The sequence below is a fragment of the Eucalyptus grandis genome, chromosome 8, assembly GCF_016545825.1.
Source record: "Eucalyptus grandis isolate ANBG69807.140 chromosome 8, ASM1654582v1, whole genome shotgun sequence".
Lineage (NCBI taxonomy): Eukaryota > Viridiplantae > Streptophyta > Magnoliopsida > Myrtales > Myrtaceae > Eucalyptus > Eucalyptus grandis.
In genome coordinates this window covers 20,551,738-20,567,894 of record NC_052619.1, presented here as the reverse complement: position 1 = coordinate 20,567,894, position 16,157 = coordinate 20,551,738, and the positions used below count along the sequence as shown (strand labels likewise).

The window sequence follows — 16,157 nt, the reverse complement described above, 5'->3', positions numbered from 1 at the left end:
AGAATGAAGTAAAGCGGAATTGATGAGACGACAATACCCCACCATTTTGAAGAAGAATTTTAATGGTTTAAATTTCGAGGATAAAATTTTTATAAGAGGGGAAGAGTTGTGACATCCCGATTTTCCAATTCTGGTTTCAATTAAATAAGTCGGGCATTTCATCTTGCGTCTATAGCTTTCTTCTCGAGTTGGCCACTCACGAGATAACTAGTCTATCAGTGAAGCCGTTAAGGAATTTAAACGCAATAGACTTGAGAATTCGACCATGAATCGGCTACTCGACCGTATTAATCTGCAAGGATCATTACGACACTGTCAGAATCAAACAGAGATCAGTAATAGGTCGATTCGACTGAGTTATGTGATTAGAGTGTGGGTGATTCCATCTAATCGCAATATCCTCATCGACCGGCACTAGATCGATTCTTCTGTCGTTTTGGGTACCCTGTGTTCGTAATTGAAATCTCGAGATTTCTATGACAATCGAGAGTCGCCAAGGTGTCGAAGATGCATTTTGTGGCTTGAAAATAATCAACCACATGTCAATTGCACAGAAAATTCCTAAAAGCTACCCGGTATATTAGGACGCGCTAAAGTCGCGCCAGATTGAATTTAACCGTGAATTTGAATCCGATTACAGAAATTAGAAGTTCTGTCAAGTCACAATTCATTTTAGGAATGTCGACTCATCTCCAGAAGATTTTTCTACAAACCGAGATTTTTGGCAGAAAAGTAAAGTAAGGCCGTTTTTGTTCGAGATTGTCAGAGGGCCGTTTTTAATTGAATCTTCAGGATGCAAGTTGGATCATTTGACGGGGAAATGTCATGAGAAGGCCGAGGACACATGGGTTGATTTAATTGAACTTCAATTGGATGGAATTGAGTGAGAATTGATTGAATTTGATGCACAAATGTCTAAAATTCGTATGCCATGGGGCTAGGGACATTTTGCACCTATTAACAAGCTTGTGGAGGAAGCTTGAGGAGAGAGAGTGGCTGATGGCATGTGATGTCATGGTGGGGGCAAGTGGAAGGAGAGATTGACAAGTGTTGCAAGCTAGAGAGCCACCAAGGAGCCCCCTCTTCGGCGAGCTTCTTCTTCCCCATTTCTTGGCTTTATCCATTGTTGTTGAAGGGAGAAGCTCAACAAAAACCAAAGGAACCGAGCAAAGCACCGGCCCCTTCATCGCCGCACGCCCGGGAAGGCCATCGTCGGCCGTTTTCCTCCCCGTTTTCTCCTCGTTTCGTTTCGCCCAGTGACCTTTCGTCAAAGATTCGAGTAAAAAGTAGTCTTCCCTGGTCGAATCATCCATCGCTCCACCCTTGTTGTCACGAGAACATCGCTCCACCCACTGTTGTCACGAGAACATCCAGCCCGTTCCGGAGCATCTCGCCGCTCGCCGGAACGATTCTCCGGTCGTCCCGAAATCCTGAGAGAAGCTGCCGCTCGCCGGACCGGCTGGTTCCGCCTTGCTCGCCCATTCCGCGTTTTCTTCTTTGTTTCGCCCCTTTCCGACCCTTCCTTTGCCCATCCCAACCTCCTATAAGATCCCCAAGAACCCCGGGAGCCACCGGTTGCCAACCACCCGCTTGTCGGAGCTCCAATCGGCCCGTTTCGCCGTTGAAGGATTCTTGGTTTTCTTTCTGCGGTTCGGCTAGATCGAAGCGAGAAAACCAGAAAGCCGTGAGGTCTTCAAGGCTCGTTTTAGGTGTCTTCCCGACCTTGGTTGGTGTCGCCGCCTTGAGGTTTATCGCCCGCCTTGGCGTCGCCTTCGCCGTGGACTCGCCGGAACGTTAATCCGGTGAGTTTATCCTCTAATTATTGCTTAGTGAGTTAATGACGCTTAAGGGGTGTTTAGATTAGTCTAATTAGGTTTAGGTGGTTAGATTAGATTATTTAATGTAAATTAGATTAGTTGTATGATTAGTTTAATGGGTGTTTAATTAGGGCTAATTGTATGATTAAATTAGTGTAATCTTGTTTAAGCCCAAATTAATTATTTCGAATTTTATAAATATTATTTTATTAAATTATATTATTATAATAAAATATTTAATTATTTAATTTTCGGAATTAAATTTAATTATTTAATAATTTCGAAAATTATGCCAGGGATAATGGGTCGTTAGAATTTCGTGCTTGATCAAAGCAGTGCGGTCGGTTTGTGTTAATTGTAAGCTTAAATTGAGAAATTGAGTTATTGATGATTATGGTTAATTATTCCAAAAGTGTGGAATTGAGTGATATTGATGAAGTTGTGGTATTTAACTTGAAAATACCTAGTGTTGGCTTTTAGCACCGTAATTGCTTTGTATGACTAGGTTGAATTGTTGGTTGTTATTGGATTGAATATCCAGTTCTATGATTTATTATTGAATGATCAGCTTTGGTGAGCTATCTATCTATACAGCTTGTGCGAGCTATCTATCAGTTATAGCTTTGGTGAGCTATCTATCTATACAGCTTGAGCGAGCTACCGTCTATATTTGACTTTGGAGAGCATGTGTCGTATTAACGATTCGGTTTGATAGACGGTATTGAACGATATATAGTAATGGTTGATAGATAGTACGGATTGAAATGAAAAGATAGATAGTATGATGGAATTGAATCATTGCGAATAATTGGATTGATTGAATTGATAGACCGATATAAGTGTCGGTAGTTTCAGCTGTGCGAGCATTGTTTGAATATGAATTGTGCGACGTGCGGGAAAGGGGCGAGGCGAGGTAAGCCCTCTATCCTATTTGTGTGGCTAGAGCGCCACGAGGCGTATTTTCTTCCAATGAGTTTTAGAGGGTAGAACTTGCCGAGACGTAATCTCATCCCCGGTTGTGGGATAATATTTCAGTCCCTAGATGACGGTCGTGGAGGACCGAAAGTCCTGGAGTTCGGAAGGTGGAGGTTGAAGAATCGGCGAACGTGTCTGACAAGTTGGTCATAGGACAGTTCCCTAGTTGTTGAGCTTGTCTATTTTGTAGACAATCCAGTGTTGTATATAAACCTATGTGTTTATAAGAAAGCTTGTTTGGTTGTGATTGATTGCCTGCTTTTTTATTCCAAGTTAAATGTTATCAGGGGATTTGTTTCGCTTCCGCATGCATAATAAAATTGAATGGGTCGGTGACGTATCCTGGGAAGTTGCACTTGTATCGACCAGAGTGGGATGTGCGCACGCTCTAGGTTCGGGGCGTGACAAGTCTAGTGCGAAACTGATGGAATCAATCGAGTATTTGAGACTGGATTTGCTTCTTTTGTTGTGATTGGTATTTTGGCGTTAAGCATATCTCTCGATTGATGATTGTCACATTGGTCATCAAATCATTAGTTAATTCCCCATCTGTACCTTTCTTGGACACGGGCAGAGGTAGATTGTATCATGTTCTAATTTCCTTTTTTAGTTTGATATTGAACTGCACAATATGATCTGATTTGTAGACACGCAGTGTATTCAAATGAAAGAGCCTTGTGTATGGGATGGCTAGAGTGGGAGCAAATCTTGGTTTTTATAATTGAACCCGTGAAGAATGGGAATCTTGATCTTCATGAAGTGTGAAGAGGGAAGATAAAACTTGGGGAATCTTGATCTTCATAAAGTCGAACTTCCGGACCTCTGCACCAATGCTGTCCATGATGTGCTGACGACGTGGCCAAGCTCCGCCACATCAGCAACCGTTCAGCGAGTGACACGTGGAGCCACGTCAGCGGATGGGTCCCGCCGGGACAGGCGTAAAAATTTTCCAATATTTAAAAATTTTGGGTCTCCCCTCGTCATCGAACGAGACTCTCTCTCTCTGTCTCTCTCCCGCCTTCGCTCCCAATCCACCGCACTCTCCGGCGCGCCGCCGCTGCCCCCGCCTCCGCCGCCGCCACCGCCGACTCTCGGAGCACCGCCGGCGGCCGGATAATGGCAACACCGGGTTTCGCACCAGAACTTGCACTGGCGATTCTAAACTTCACGCCAAATCTTTGGGCAATTACCTCCTTTGCCGTTCAGATCTGGATATGGAGTTTTGTTATAGGGAGTTGGTGGGTGAAGTTTTTGGTGCTTAGCTAATTCGGCAAGGCTGTGCGAATGCCTTGCCGACCGGTGGTAAAAACCCCACATTTCAAGAGAAGTTTATGCTCACGCTCGTGAAGGGCTCGGAGAGTTCAATCTTGCGGAATGTGGAGCAGCAATGTCCTCACTTCATCGGCAGTGGAAAGTAGTTACTTCCTACCTTATATCCATTTGGCTAACAACACTGTTTTTGATGAGTTGTTTTGGACTTTGGTCCTTTGACTGGCTAGTGTTTTTATCTTAGTTGTGTTTTCCATGGCCTCCATGAGGTTCTTCCTCAGAGCTTCGATTATTCGGCCTGGTCTCTTCAGACTAAAAACAGGGCAGGTACGATCTGTTGAATCTATTCCTCCTCTTTTCTTATGTGGGTAGAATGTGGATCAGGTTCAAAAGAAAATTACCAAAAAAAAAAAAATTGTCAAAAGATGGAGTACATAAGATGACCTTTGTGAAAGAATTGTGGCGTGGTTTCCTTAATTCACTCGGGTATAACTAGTGCTAGGTTCTAACTTTGCTTTTGAAACTATATCCCGACCGCAGAATAATTGGTGTTGTTGTTGTCATCATTATCATCATAATTATTATTATTAAGTAGGTTTGACTGCTGGAACAATTTGCTGGAAACTTGGGTGCTTGATTGTAGTGGCTGCATTTTCCATATCTACTTTACTTAGTCATGGACTCAATTGCATGTTAGGGCTTGGCATGTCATATTTGCCAACTTAAAATGTTTTATTGTCTATGGATATCATATATTTTGTTTATTGGTGAAATATGAGCTCTCTGCTACTATTGAGAGTTTTTATTCCTTCCAGCAGTAAAATTGCTGCACAATTTAGTTGTCCCAGTAGTGACCATTGCTGGCAATACACTAGTTCTTCTAGCCATATTCTAAAATTGTTAATTTTGCAATGGACTAAGTAGGATACTCGTCTTGGTAGTGTGAGCAAGGCCTTGGCTTTTTCTTTTAATATTCAAAGGATATCGTTAGGCATTCACTAACATTTGATACAAAAGCTTTTGAGGATAAAACATAGGGATATATTGTGGTATCAGTGAGTGCTATGATCAGCAGGACAAATTTGATGTGTGCTCCATTTCATTCTCAGATGGCTTATCTACAAAAGAGAGTTTGAAACGATCCATGTGGGATTCATGAGAGATGGAACAAAATGTTGGTAGAGGACACGGACATTGAATTTGCTGGTAGGATTCATCCCTCTTTACTATTCTGATGCAATCTGAGTGCTAGTCATGCTGCAATTCAAGTGCTTTGCATAACCCTTATACTTGGGGTGTTATTTTCCCATAAGCTCCGAGCCTTGAGTTTGATAACTTAACTGCAGATTGGCTCTTCTTCTTCTTGCATTCTTTGACAATTTACGCGAATCCTCACCTGACTCAAGCTACCCTTTCAGCATTTGATGCTTACAATAATCTTTATGCCTCTTTTATATATCAGACCTTTCTTCTTCAGGAAGCTCCTTTGACTTCAGTTTTAGCTGGTGCCTCTGATTGTTGTGTACTCTTCATTCCTTCTCCCTACAAGGAGCAAGCTTCTTCAATGAAACATTGCCTCTTCAGCTCTCTTTAGCAATGATAGTTTCCGTTTCCTTTTACACTTCCATCCTTAGAAGATATCATTTCTTCATTCTGTGCCTCGGGGATGCAATCAGACTCAGACTCCTCCTCCTCCTCGTCATCATTATTGTCATCTTTGCCTACATCATCTACCTTTGTCTTAAGCTTCTATCTCTAGCTGCTAAGAATCCATCCTTGGACTCTAATTCTTCCCAGCCAATCTGCAGTCTGAGCAATTCATCTTCTTTCTTGAAGTATGGCTTTTCAATTTCTCCACCTTCATCTCCATCATGGCCAGAGTCAGGGTGCACATCTTCTGCATTGTAATACTTCTCATCGAGAGCTTGCTTCATCATATTGTATTCCTGGGATCAAAGTCATCAACAAGGTCAGCTCCATCAATTTCTCCACCTTCTTCATCTCCATGACTGCCAAAGTTAGGGTCCACATCTTCTGCATTGTGATACTTCTCATTGAAAACTTGCTTCATCGCCGTATCATATTCCTCAGGATCAAAGTCATCATCAAGATCAACTCCATCCAATTGGCAGCCCTCGTCTTCACCTATGCCAGCGATCTGCTTAGACTTTGAGCTTTTGCTTCATCTCCTCTTTTTTTTTTTTTTTTTTTCCTTTAAATGCTTCAAGTGCTTCAACTCCTCGAATGACCCAATAGCCTGTTGCCTGGACTCTTCACGTACCTGAAATTGGTTTTATAATCCTTGCTTCTCAATCTCTTCCTTATCCCTCGACAACCCATCCAACTCTTCTCATTGACATGTCCTTTGTTCTTGTAATCCTTGCCAACCCACATCTTATACGAAAAGAACTTTTTCAGAAACATCTCATTCTTACCCAAACCCTCTCTCCTGCCAAAATATACATCCAGCTTCTGCTGAAATTCTGCAGCATTGCCACCTTCAACTGGCACACCATCGTCTCTCTTCTTCTCTTTCAGAAACATCACAGTCGTTGCCATCAGCCTCTGCAGCCTCTGCAGCTTCCAGAAAATGCCCTTCTTATCTCCTCTTGTGCCTCACTGCAGCTCTTCTTCTTAGTAGCTTCTGTTTGCTCCTCATTAAAATCAGGTCCCTCCTCAATCAGGTTCTTGGCCACCTTGTCTTTCAAGTAAATCTTATGTCTTCTCTCATTCAACTCCTCCTCTTCCTCTTCATCGCTATTTCACACTAGAAAAGAGAGGCATTTTTCTTTTCAAGACTTGGGTCTTGGCTTTGCACCTTAATTAGTGCACTATAGAACTCAGAGTCCTTCTACTAGCCTTACTCACATGAACATCATCATCCAAAGAGGATGAGTACTCAGAGGTGGATTTATCACCTGATTCAGTTGAACTTGAGTTTTATCGATTTCATCTTATTGTCATTTTGGGAATATACCATAGCAATATGGTAAAATTTGCTCAGTATCACCAGTAGTGACCACCTATTTTGTACTGTGAAGCTTGGAGCTCAGTGTCACCAGAATTTTTATGTGGCTTACTTCTTGCGCATGGTTGAACCGGAGTTTTCTTCTTTTTTTTTTTTCTTGTTTTATTTCCCAAGTGGAGGAGCACGTTGCCAACATGTGAGGAGAACTTTGGTGCAGAAAGTCCTGCTATCTCACCTTAACTGAGGCCCGATAACTATGATCCCCACATTGATCATTTCCTGTTTTGAGCCCAAGCTGCGTATTGCAGACAGCTTTCAGTAGTCGCTTTGGGTAAGCATTTTGTCAGCACGTAGACTTTCTTAATTGATTTTCTTTTTGACCTTCCAAGTATGTGTCACTTCCTATCTCACCTTCACAATTTCTGAACTTCTCTTGGATGTGCCTTTTCTGTCTATACTTATGCTGATAAATTGTTTGTATGAAACATTAATTCCCTTTTTAATATCTTGTAGACAAAGTTAGAGAGGTGCTTAAGCTTGACCAGGAAATGATAGATCTTGCTAAGCTACTGATCGCAGAGCAGTCACTTATCATGTTTGGCAGGGGATAGAATTATGCTACAGCTATGTAAGGTTCTTTAAAAGTAAATGAAGTGGCATTGATGCACAGTAAAGGAATACTTGCCGGTGAAATGAAACATGGTCCTCTGGCTCAAGTGGTTGAGAGTCTTCCCATTGTAGTGTTTGCTACTCATGATGCTTGCTTCAGGTTAGCTTTTGTCGTACAGGTTTGATCATGTCCATGAAATCTCTATTTGTTCTAAAGCTGAAGGTGTCAGTGTTAACTGCAATCAACGATCAGTTATTCAGCAACTCCATGCCCACAAAGGATGCCTAATTGTGTCGTACTCATGGTACCTTAATATTGTTTCATGATTGAAATAACGATGATGACTTCAACTTAGTTTCATCTGGGATGCTATGCAACTTAGAGCATTATGTTGTTCATTCATTTAAAGGTCACAAAAAGGTTCTATTGCTAAAAATATTAGTTATTGTGTTTGGCATTTAGTAGGCAACTTTTTTTTTTCTTTTGTGGTGGACTTTGATTGATGTATCTTGTGCTGCATCATGAGATGTCAAAGGAGTCTCTGGTGGAGGTTGGAAGAGGAAGATTGTGTCCTTATTTGGGAAAAAAGAGAAGGTGGTATAAAAGATGTGTATCATTAAAGGTGCAAGACTTCGACAGAATCGATCGAGTATCTGAGGTAGGATATGCTTCTTTCACTGAGTTTGGTTTTTGACGTTGAGCATGTCTCTTGAGTGGTGATTGTCTCGTCATTCATCAAACCGTTAGTTAACTCCCGGTGCATACCTTTCTCGGGAAAAAGTCCAGGCAACTTGTATCGTGTTCTGATTTCCCTTTTCAGTGTGATTTTTACTCCATGATATGGTCCAACTTGCAAACGCCCGATGTATTCAAATGGAAAGAATTTCAATGTCAACTTGCTACTAAGCAGTCCATTCTATCAATTAATCGTAAGTGGACAATACATTAGGACTCTCACTAGACACCAACAAAAACAAAACCATCAGTTCCTACTGTCGCTGTTATAGTTGTCGAACACCAGGTCGTCGTGTTTCTTCCCCAGTCGTATTTTCTTTTCAAGAGTGTGCTAGTGGTGGGCGTACCGGAGGACATCTGTGGCCGTAGCAACACGGGCCAATCCCCAATTAATTCTCAATTCTGGCACAGAGCGCGCATCCATGACGGTACGAGGCAAAAGTGGTGGGGCTCGTCCACCATGGAGTTGGCGAGAACGGAACACTGGCACAAACATGGAAACGATCTTGTGTCGAACCCACACGTAAAGGTTTTGAGCGAGATGATGCAAGAGGAAAGCAACACAAGTAACAAGAGATAGGGGAAACAGCGAAAAGGGCCCGGGAACAACAACGATGCAAGGGAAGACACCAAGAGCGAAGCGGCGAGCATCATGAGGATGGGAAACGCTTGGGCACAACAAGCGGGAGCCAACGTCAGGTGAGCAACGATCGCCAATGAGCAATAGAATAGAAGAGAGACGACGGCAAGAGAGGTGGCAAAAGTGTGGGTGTCGAATGGGGACGCGGTTTCCCCTTGGAATTTCACCTGGACAAGGTTGACCAGCATGGTAACGAGAAAGACGAGAATGGCGTGGAGGGCAGTGAAGGCAGGGGAACCTCGGTCGTTTGTTTTGGGGGCGACGGCCGATCGGCATTGGGTAGGCTTCTGGAGGATCTTGTAGTCTTATGTAGTAGAGGATGATTATGGCAATTCTCTGAGAAAATGATGGCCAGAGTAGGAGCAGATCTTGCCGTTTTATAGTGGAAGAAATGGTCGGGTCGTCCATCGTGGCATATGTCGGTTTGGGAAGAAACTTCCCAGTGGTTTACATGAGACTGATTGTCGACTTCGCCTTTGCTGACTTCCGACCTTTGCGAGCCACTCAGCGTGCGACTTCCCATTTGGGAGCGATTTAGCGTGCTGACTTGCGCGCGACTTCCCTTTGCGGGCGACTTTCTCCTAACGAGCGACTTAATGAGTCTCTTTGCGAGCGATTTAGCGTGCGACTTCGCCCTTGGCACTTTCGCCTCGCCTTGCGATTACGTGTTTGAGGACGTGGCCACGCTCCAAGTCAGCATAATCCCTCTCCGCTCGGTGAGTGACACATGGAGCCACATCCCACAAGGACAGATCTGAAAATTGCCTCTAATGAGCTTAATACCGTAAAAAAAAAACCTCCAATTTTAGGTTCACTCATAATTCTATTCTACAATTTTTTTTTTGTTCCATAAAAAACTCCAACTTTAGGTTCACTACCAATTATACCATAAACTTCTTCTTTTTGTCATATAAGGTTCATTTGTTTCTCGAAAATGTACCATTTCTAAAAATATTATCTACAAAGTCATTTTATAGGAAAATGACTATTTTCTGGTGTTTGGCTGAAATTAGGAAAAAAAAATCTGATGGGAAAAATAATCCATAAAATCGTTTTTAGGGTATTTCATGAAACACCCCCAAATTGTTATATTTATGATAGATTTATCCTAAACTAATTTTTGGATTATCAAAAACTCCAAACTAGTATACTCGTGATAAATTTTACCAAAAACCTCAAAATGGCATATTTATAATAAGTTTATTCTCCGTTAGTTTTCATTAAATTGAATTAATATTACGAAAATCAGAACTAGTACACTTGTGACAAATATATGGTAAAATCGTAAACTGGTATACTTGTCAATTATCACATATTATCAAACTCAATAATTTGATGATAAAATTTAACGGAAATTAACGGAAGGTAAATTTATTATATGTGTACCAATTTATAGCTTTTTGTACTAAAAAAAAATTAGTTTGGGATAAATTTGTCACATGTATACCAATTTAGGCTTTTTTTTTTTTTTTTTTTGTATTAACCCTTTCTCCTAATAATTTTTTATTTTCTTCTTTTTTCTTCTTCCTTGAGGTTGCCACCCACAGCAACGTGGCCAATGACAAGCCACAAGCAAGCTCAAGGCTCTCGCCAAAGTCCCAAGCTTGCCGATCATCACCATGACCAAGTGAACAATTGAGGAAGAAGCAAAAAGAAAAGGAAAAGAAAAGAAAAGAAATTCCAATTTTTGTAAAAGAATATTTTTATAAGAGAAAACATTTCATTAACAAGGACCCGAGCCCTAGCACCGAATATCCATGCATGGCCTTTGTGGACTTGACCCTAGGGGTTGGGATTGCAGCTCGAGCATTGGTGCCTCAAGTATGGCCTTTATAGACCTAAACTCAGGTGCTAGAGCATAAGGTATAGGCACAAGGGGTTCAGTCCCGGCCGCCCAAGACCTAATCCCGAACGTCGGGACTCGGGAATCAATATTGTGGTTCATGTGCTTAAGCGTATAGTTTTAGGTCGAAGCGTCGATACTTAATTATATTTTGAAAAATATTTTCTTTCAAAGAGAAGATTATTTTCTTGAATTTAAGCTTTAGTAGGAAAACATTTTTCGTTGATACATTTTCCTAAATGAACCAAATTATTGAAAAATGAGGAAAATGTTTTCTTGGAAAATGTTTTTAGCAAAATAAACAGACGCTTAAAAACTCTCAACTTTAGATCCACTCTCAATTTTCTCCTAAACTTTTTTGCCTTATAAATCTACCTCCATTAACCGTATGTCTCAAATTTTATTTTATTTTATTTTTACATCCTGAGTTAAGTGTCTTGAGCAAGAGAGTCTCGAGCGTGAGCTCTTTGATCTCAAGAGATTAAAGACTCTCAAGCATGCAAGATTAGAGATTGAGCCCAAAATTAAAGATCCCTTGCAAGATGGAAGGAAGACTCCTAAAAGTAAGAACAATTGAAGAAAGCAACCCTAAAGGTACATTTGTTTCTAGCAGAATTTCATGATAAAAGAGCACACTTTGTGGGAAATCATTTTTCGGGAAAGTAGATATTTTTTATTTGTTTGGTTATGTGTGACCAAACACATTTTTTGGTTTTGGATCCTCATTTTAAAAAGAATTCAATCTCATGAAAAAAAAATCTAATTTATAAATAATATTGATCTTATTTAGTTTTTCGTCCCCTCTACTTGTTGCCGGGCTTCAGCAATGCTTGGTGCCAAAGTCCGACAATAGTCGATTAACGGCCATAGGTGCGGGTGCCTATGGCCACCACCAACCTTTTGTTGTGGCTAGTAACTAGCCAAAGAAAAAGAAGGACAATGAAAAAAATTAAATTAAATTAAATTATAATATTCGAGATAAGCAATTCCAGAAAGTGTTTTCACCTCTTTTAATTTAGAAATTTACTTTCTTAAATTTATGCATGAATTTTTTTGTTGACCAAAAAGTATTTTCAGTTCACTAGTTATTTTCCGTGAGCCAAATGGGTGAAAAGTCTAGAAAATCAATTCATGGAAAACACTTTCCCAAACAGACGCACCATAATTGCTATAGTTTTTACCCAAACATTAGATCTAATTAAACACCATTTGGGTTGGTATGAAAATTCATCTAAAAAGAAATATTTTCATATATGAAATTTAGGAAAAAAAAACTATAGCAATAACGTGAAAATGCCACATCACTAAGGACGATTTTTGGATAGAGAGTTAATGTTGGTAGATATGAGATTTAAGCAAAAGTTTATGGTTTTTTATAAGATAGAAAAAAGGTTTATGATAGAATTATGACTGAAGCTAAAGTTGATGGGTTTTTCATGGAACAAAATGAGTTTCAAGATCAAAAGTTGGAGGTTTTTTATGATCTTACAAAAAAAAAAGAAAAGAATTGATATTAGAGTTAAAGTTTGAAGTTTTTATGACATTACGCCCCTTGATATTTCAAAATTTTGGGTTTCCCTCTTGTCAACAAAGGAGACTCTTCTCTTCTTTTCAAAATTCGGTCTCTCACCTTTGCTCCCGATCCGCAACATTCTCATGCGCATTGCCTCCGCCTCCGCATCCACATCCACCATCCTATCCAAGAGCCCCGTCAGCGGTTGGAATACAATAGCACCAATTTTTGCACTAAAACTTGCACTAGTAAGTCTAAATTAAATGCCAAATGTTTGTGCAATTACCTCTTTCCTTGTTTACATCTAGATATGGGGTTTTGTTATAGGGGTTTGGTGGGTGAAGTTTCTGGGGTTGAGCTAATTGGGAAAACTACGTGAATGGACATCTTGGTTTTGATTTGATTTGCTATGTAGACCGACGATAAAGACCCCACATTTCAAGAGAAGTTTGTATCCACACTTGTCGAAGGGCTTAGGGAGTTGAATCTTGTGGTGTGTAATAGCAATATCCACACTTTCGAGGACTTCGTCGGCACCGATAAGTAATCACTTCTTGCCTTGAACTCATTTTGCTAACAACACTATTGTTGACTTGTTTTGGATTTTGGTCCTTGAGTGGCTTGTGTTCTTATCTTAGTTGTGTTTTCCATGGTCTCAAAGGGTTTGGCTCCATGAGGTACTTTTCAGAGCTTCGATAATATGGCCTAGCTCTTCAGGCTAAAAATAGGCAGGTGTGATCCATTGAATCTCTTCCTCTTTTCTTATGTATGTATAATCATGTGTTAGGTTCAAAAGCAAAAAACAAAAACAAAAAAATGTCAAAATTTGGAGTAGATAAGGTGGAATTTGTGAAAGAATAGTGGCATGGTTTCTCTAATTCATTAGGATTTCCAGCAATATAATGCGAGTTCTTGATTGTATTGTTCATACATTTTGTTGCATAGAACGATATAAGCAGCCGACCACTTAGCCTCCCACGTTAGCCTCCTGCCTCAACTTGCGATCTAGCGATTGACGACGTGGCTGCACTCCACCACATCAACATAATCCCTCTCCACTCGATGAGTGACAATAAAGCAACGTCCCACCAGGACAAATCTGAAAATTCTCTATAATATTTCAAAATTTTGGGTCTCCCCCTTGTCAATGAAGAAGACTCTCTCTCTCTTCGTCTTTTCAAAATTGGCTTCTCTCTCGCCTTCGTTCCCAATCCACTGCATCCTTCGGTGCGTTGCTGCAGCATAATAAATAGAAGATTCATTCAACTATTGAAGTGTATTAAGCCACATCAAAATTCTGGCGACACTAAGTGGAAAGCTTCTGATTACAGCTAAAAGAGATTGCAATAATTCATTGCCTTTTTGACCTTTCAAGTATGTGTCACTTCCTATCTCACCTTAACAATTTCTGAACTTCGTCTAAACTTATGTTGGGAGAATTTTTTGTATGAAGCATGAAATCCTTTGCTAATATCTTGTAGACAAAGTTAGAGAGGTGCTAAAGCTTGTGACCAAGAAATGGAAGATCTTGCTAAGCTATTGACTGCAGAGCAATCAATTCTCATGTTTGGCAGAGGATACGACTATGCTACAGCTTTGGAAGGTTTTTTGACACAAATTGAAAGCTCTTTCTTTTGTGCCTTATTCTTGTATTATGATGGTTCTAAGTGCTGCATTTACCATCTTATTGTATAAATTGAATTTTATATATGATGTAGTGCATTTCTTTTTAGGGTGCCACAAGATGTTGTAGCGACCGGTGGGAAGTGCTATTTCTTGAAATGGGTTACTGGTGACTATTACACTTCATTTAGAACTTTTAATGTCTGTATTTTTTTTATTAACCTGTTATTATTTGGAAAGGTAGTGGGATTGGCTTTCTTATCAGTTTTAAGGCCTTCAATAAGCCATATTGAATTTCCGAACCTGTTGAAAGTAATTATTTTATTTTATTTTTTGTGTTATAGAAATTTGAGGTGACTATAAATGTTAGTAATTATATGTTTCTAGAAACTGTGGGTGTTAAGTGTACAAAAGAAGCGACAGGTTTAATGTGGAAAGCCAAGAGCCAAATTAAAATTCCTTTGTCAAAAGGTTAGGTGGAAACATGCGATGTTTGGGGAAATCGCTAATTCAGTTGAGGTGTAAACTGACCTAGCTGGAAGAATTGGTGTACGTGCCATTTTTAAACTAATATTCCATTTTCTTCATTGAAGATTCTTTTCAAGGTACATGTTGGGTCAATGAGATGTGCTATTTGCATTTATATGTTATTGTAGTCGAAAATTTTCTCCAATATCATAGTGACCAGGAATTAAGTCCGGCCTGTTTTCTCCTATAAGCTGGCTTAGTTTAATGGAGGCTGTCTTGATGGTAATGGTGGAGTTACCTTGTAGAGTTCTTGAATGAGAATATGCTTTTTCCCCCCTTTTTGTGGTTTACTAGAGGATGGGAGAAAGAAACTCCTGGATTTTCAATTGGGCATTACTAGATGAATCTGTTTGCCGATAGCCATCTATGGCAATTGGATCTGGAAGCATGTGTTTTATTTGCAAAATTAAAATTGAAGCTTGTCTATATTTTGGATAGCTACTTTAGGAGGTTCTTAGAAATGGTGCCAGATTATCAAATCAAAGAAGTCCATTCTATTAGTTAATCATATTTCGAATATACAATTCGGTTCTCCCTAAATACCGACAAAAGCAACACCATAAGCAATACCTTGTATGAGTCACTGGTTGGCTCAAAAGGACATCTTGATACAATATGCATACTCCCCCTCAATTGGTTCTCTTCATAGCGATATGTGCAATATCAATCAATATATTTCTCTACAACCCACAATCAACACCCAAAAATCATTCTTAAACAAGCTTTACAAACCGAATCACATAACCTTTCACAATTCCATTTATCAAATAAAATGCATTTCATAAAACATTTCGCAACCAATACAAATAGCTTTGGCAATTCCCTTCGCAAAACACTTAACCAAAGCATTCATACATAGTCATTTCAAACTACTTCATAGACTTTTCAATGCCCTTTCAATCAACTAAAAAGATAGTAAAAGTTCAATTTAATTTATGCAAGAAACATGCTCTCAATAACTCATACTATATTAAAACACTACCATTTTCAAAATATGAGTTTATAAATTTGTAGAAGAAATAGTACCATTAAGTTTGGGAAAAGACGAAAACCAACTTATAATGATTTCTCGTACCAACAAACTTGAATTCTTATTAATTAATCAAAAAATCATATCAAAAATTGAATAATACACCGTTCTAACGAATGACTCGACTAATTACATTTATTCTGTGATAAAACAACATCCATGCACTAATGAATAAACTCGTCTATAGTAAGCAATATCCTAATGTGTAATTGGCATGTAAAACTTTAGAATTTCATTTCAAACAAATCATACTTTGAAAATGAGTTTCGTTGAATCCCACAACTCTATAAAACCCTAATCTACCATATTCATATATATCCACAGTTCAATAACTCCACAATAAATCCTCATAGTCCAAAATCGACATAACTCCCAATTTAAGACCCAATTTCAAAAATTACTCCGATTAAACAAATAATAAGCTTGAATACTTAACTGGCGTTACAATTCACAGTCAATTTGGCCGTTGAGTTGTCCAGATTGAGAACACGCGAAATTTTTCCCATTTTATCCTGTTTTTTTCTTTCTCGCGGGCGAGCTTCCTCTCCTCTTCTTTTTCATGTTTAATCCGCCGCTTCGCTTCACGAGCAACCACCATCTAGAGAT

At 39.6% G+C, this 16,157-nt stretch overlaps 1 long non-coding RNA gene across 2 annotated transcripts; it reads left to right on the top strand.

Moving 5' to 3' along the window:
- Positions 1-3,793: 3,793 nt before the first annotated feature.
- LOC108954660 lies at positions 3,794-8,041 on the top strand. 2 transcript variants are annotated; one of them, XR_005545862.1, is made up of 5 exons: positions 3,794-4,206; positions 4,306-4,388; positions 5,171-5,267; positions 7,204-7,360; positions 7,543-8,041. It is a non-coding gene; the product is annotated as an uncharacterized LOC108954660 (long non-coding RNA). The 2 variants fall into 2 exon arrangements; XR_001980440.2 differs by having other exon boundaries at positions 3,794-4,388.
- The last annotated feature ends 8,116 nt before the right edge of the window (positions 8,042-16,157 follow it).